We start from the raw sequence: 4,421 nt of genomic DNA on the forward strand, positions 1-4,421 counted from the left end.
TCTGCGGGCCGGGGCGGCGCTGGGCTCTCAGTAACTGCCCCTGTCCACCCCCTACTCGGTGCGAGGCGAGCCGCGGAGCCGCAGGTGTGGGCAGGGTCCAGCAGACAGGAGAGGTGGGGCGCCCCGGGGAGGCGGAAATCTCCCGGCGGCCGGGGGACAGTGGGGAGCAGCTCCGCGCTCGGTGCTGGCGGAAAGGTGCGTTCCAGGGCCCGCGGCCGCTCTGGCGCGTCGTGGAGGCGCAGGTGGCGATGCTAGGGCCGGGGTCGCCGTCCTCTCCGGAGGGGCACGCGGTGGAGGGGTGCGGAGGTGCTCTGCAGCGCAGGGAGCTCGTTTGGTGGAGGAGGGCTGGTGGTCCACCGGGGTGGGCGAGAGGAGGGGCCGTGCCGCTGCGTGGACCCCGGGGTGGGAGGGAGAGCCCCGTGCTTTGGGACAGTGACAGATGCTCCGGGAGTGCATCTGCGCCCGCGTCCTAGCGCGAGCGCGGCGGGCCGCGGGTGCCGGGGCTGGTGGGGCGCGCCTGCTGCCCGCTGCGAGCCCCACCTCAGGCCTGGTGTCTCGGAAGGAGCCTGCCGCCAGGATTTAAGTGACTGTCCCCTTAGTCTACTTTGGATCTCCAAGGCTGAGACGGGGATTTCTCCCCCTAACTGGTGTCCCTGGGGACCCTCCCCCACAGTGTTCCTGTCACCCCCCCCCCAGTTCCTGTTCCTCCCAGAAGCCTGCTTTGGTCTCTGTCCCCCTCCCCCACTTTGCCCTGCCCTAATGCTCTGGGTGTGTTCATTTCCCACTTCCTTCCTCACCCTGGGGCCTGGCCTGGTCCTTGCCCGTCTAGGATCTAAGCTCTGCTCGGGACTTTGTACTCAATGACCGGCGACCCTGGTCACCAGCAGCAAAGCTGCGATCCCACCCAACTGCTGCCATCAAGGTCTCTGCCCACTGACTCCTGAGGGACGGATAGCTACATCTTACCTCTTGCCCAAAGCTGATTTCCCCGCACTCTTGTCCCTCTCATGGGTGGGAAATCCCAGGGCCTTCAAAAGTTCTGGGCTGGGGGAAGTGGTGAGCAGCACTGAGGGTCTTCGATACGTGTTTTGAGAGATGGGCCGCCACTGTAAGCTGAACCTGGGAAGGGAGGTGAGGTTCCAGCCTCCATAGGGGAACAAGGGGGAGTGGAGCCCCACACTCCCGGCCCGGAGGCTTGCTGTCAGAGCTGAGACTAGAATCTAGTCCTTTGGGGGCTGTCCTGGATCCCCGAGGGGACTTGATGTCGTGCCAGCGTTCTTTTTCCCTCTGCTGGCTGGGACTGGGTGGGAAAGGGCTGCCGTCCACGCCAGGATTGCAGGAGTGTGACAGCGTAGCTGCAGAGGGGCCCCAAGCCAGCCTCCTCTCGCAGCCTCCCAGTAGCTAAGAGACTGGCTGGGGAGGGGGTGGGTGCTGAGACCAGACAAAGCCGTGGGGTAGGGTGGGGTAAAGGAGGGCAGGCTGAAGTCTTCTGAGGAGGAGCTGATTTCTATGGCAACACTGCTTTCCGGACAGTGTGTCAGAATGGGAGGGCCTAGGGCACACTTACTCCAGCTTCTCCGGGACTGGGGCATTTTGTGAGTGGGTGGGGCGTGAAGAGAAAGGAGAGCAGTTTACGGCGCTGAGACTGAAGTGTACAGTGTTTCTGCTTTGGTTCAAGCATCGGGGCTTCTGCTTTGGTTCAAGCATCGGGGCGTTCAGGTGCTTGCCCCCTCCTCTGAAATGCACTAGTGAACAACAGTCCTTAGAATTATAAGGCCAGAGTTGTAGAGGCCTTTCGTGATCGCTGTTTATACAAACCCCTCATTTTACAGATTTGGAGATAATGGCCAAAGAGACTGTGATTCCCCAGGTCTCATAGAGAAGCATCAGGAATTAGAACCCAGATCTGATTGTTTTACAGGGCCTTGTTTTTCTTTGCCAGAGTTTACCGAGTGCCTATTATGTGCCAGGTCTGCGACACTGACTCTGGCACTATGAGTATGAACAAAAAACAAATTAGTGGTTCCCATGAAGGAGTGTGACAGCGTAGCTGCAGAGGGGCCCCAAGCCAGCCTCCTCACGCGTTCTGTTCCAATAAAGACATAAAGTGTGTGTCTGTGTCTGTGCTGGGCGTGGTGCTGCACCCCTGAAACTCAGCACTCGGGAGGCTGAGGCCAGAAGATTGCGGTGAATTGGAGGCCATCCTGAGTACATGGTGAGTTCAAGGCCCACCTAAACTACATAGTGAGACCTTGTCTTAAAAAACAAAGCAAACAAAATTGTGTGTGTGTTTGTGAGGAAAAGGGGGGGAAATCGAGATAACTATCACAAGATGGAACAGCAAGAGTTTAGGGCAGCCCCACAAGGCCTCCTGATGTGCCACGCTGCTTTCCTGTGGTACAGTGAGGCCTGGAGCATCTCCCCCTCAACTATTGCCTGTTGATATTTGTAGATAACTAAATCGTGGACCAAAGGTGGTAACAGAACAAAGTTGTTGGGAGATCACTCCTTTCCTACTTTTTATGTATGTGGGTTTGTGTTTTGGGATTTTTTTTTTTTTTTTTTGCTTTTTTTTGAGATGGTCTCGCTGCATAGCCTAGGCTGGCTTGAACTGGAACTCTCCCTGCCTCAGACTCCCTCTCTCAATACAGGCATTTGCCACCGTGTCTAGCTTCCTACAGTGTTTTGTGTCTCTACCTGCCTTCTTATTTTATTTTATCTATTTATTTTTGTCTTTTTGAGGCAGGGTCTCGTTCAAGGCTGGCCTTGAACTCATTTTGTAGCCCAGGCTGATCTCGAGCTCTCAATGCTCCTCCTGCCTCAGCCTCCCAAGTGCTGAGATTACAGGCGTGTGCTACCACCGCCCAACTCTACCTGTCTTCTTATTAGGCTTTTACTAAGGCAAACAGGCTGTTACACTGGTACTAGAATTTTGTTCAGGATATTGATTATCCTTAATCCCTTAATTCTCTTAATTCCCTTAGGGGAATCAGCAGGGAAGTCAGTCTAAGGGAACTGAGTTCTTTTTCAGGGTTTCCCCCCTTATCTGAGGTGAGGAGAAGGAAACCTAGAACTATTGCTTGTTCCTCTGAAGTCTGGAGCACACAGGAAGTAGGGGGAGAGGAGACTCTTTACTGCCCAGTGACAACTTGATGGCCTGGGGGTTACAAGGTAGGGAATCCAGAAGGAAGGCCTTGAGCATATGTGGCTCCTGAACTACATGGAAGGGACTTTACTTCTTTTGGCTCTGACATGGGCCTCCTGCTTTTGTGGACACCAGGGAGAAGAAGCCTGACCGTGGGACTTGCTGACACTGTCTTCCTTACACATGCAGAGGGCAAAGTAGACAGGGTTATCCCTCTTCTTAGGTTGCCTCTGAAACAGCCCCTCTAAGATGTGTCTCTGAATGTCCAGTCCCTGCCGAGGTTTCCATCTTCGCCATCTAAAGAACAGGAGGGCAGGGGTTTAGGGATGTTGGTTTTGCTGCCACTTGATTTGGCTGGATCTGGGTCGGGCTTGAGGCCCAGTGACTCAAGGGGCGGGTGGGAACTTTCAAGGGAGCTATGAGTCATGAAGATAAGTTCCCTCCCAAGAGCTGGGTTCATTTCCCCCGGCTATGCCGAAGCCCTCCTGTCCATGCTCTAGGGCGATCTGCCTCCTTGAACTGGGGCCCGTGAGTTAAAACTGCAGGCTGATCTCAGAATAGGAGTTAGGATACACAGAGTGGATGCCTGGGTCCCTGAAATCAGAATGTATCCCTGTATCAGGAGCCCTGGGGGCCCTTGTAACACATGCACCAAGAGTAGCAGTTAGCTGTGAGAAAAGGAAAACAGCATTTCTTAGCACACAGGAAGATAGGGTACTACTTCAGGTCTTTTTCTTCCAGCCTGGCAGGAAAGAAGCTTCCTGTATATTGGTTTTTTGTTTTGTTTTGTTTTTTTTTTTTTTGCACCGGGAATCAAACTCAGACCTTGCGCTTGCCAGGCAGGCGCTGTGCCACTGAACTACATGCCCGGCCAAGGAAGCTTCCTGGACTCCAGCAGTCCTCGGACTCTGGCGCTGTGACTGATAGGCGCGGAGAGGAAAGGGAGGGGGACATTTGGGTAGGGTTTGGCCTGAAAGGCGCAGACTGACTTTGGGGGTTGAACAGTGTGAAAGCTCTGAGGCTTCCTATGAACCTCACAACAGGAGGGTGGGGGAGGGCTGAGAATGGGAGGCCCACACCTTTGAAAGGGTTAAATGGCAGGGCGCAGGAGTTGCTTCGGACTGGAGCAGAGGAGGGGTTACGGCGGTGGGCGGGGCGACCTTGGTAGGCCTGCCCCCTTGCGAGCCAATAAATGTGCACCTCCTGGGGAGGGCGTGACTCACCCCTGGGTCGCAGGGAGGCTGGCCTCCTCCGGGCCAATGAGCGTGGCTGCAGG

At 55.5% G+C, this 4,421-nt stretch overlaps 1 protein-coding gene across 3 annotated transcripts in view; it reads left to right on the forward strand.

The window, feature by feature from the left end:
• Fam214b (family with sequence similarity 214, member B) overlaps positions 1-4,421 on the forward strand; it is an 11,300-nt gene that overhangs the window by 352 nt on the left and 6,527 nt on the right. Inside the window, exon 1 of one of the 3 annotated variants that reach the window (XM_005401021.2) lies at positions 1-84. The exons of 1 other annotated variant lie outside the window; for it this stretch is intronic. The gene's annotated coding sequence lies outside the window, so the exon portion shown is untranslated. One more of the 3 variants, XM_005401019.2, reaches the window with a different exon arrangement.

This window comes from Chinchilla lanigera, unplaced genomic scaffold (genome assembly GCF_000276665.1).
Source record: "Chinchilla lanigera isolate Chin_1 unplaced genomic scaffold, ChiLan1.0 scaffold00071, whole genome shotgun sequence".
In the NCBI taxonomy this organism is placed as follows: Eukaryota; Metazoa; Chordata; class Mammalia; order Rodentia; family Chinchillidae; genus Chinchilla; species Chinchilla lanigera.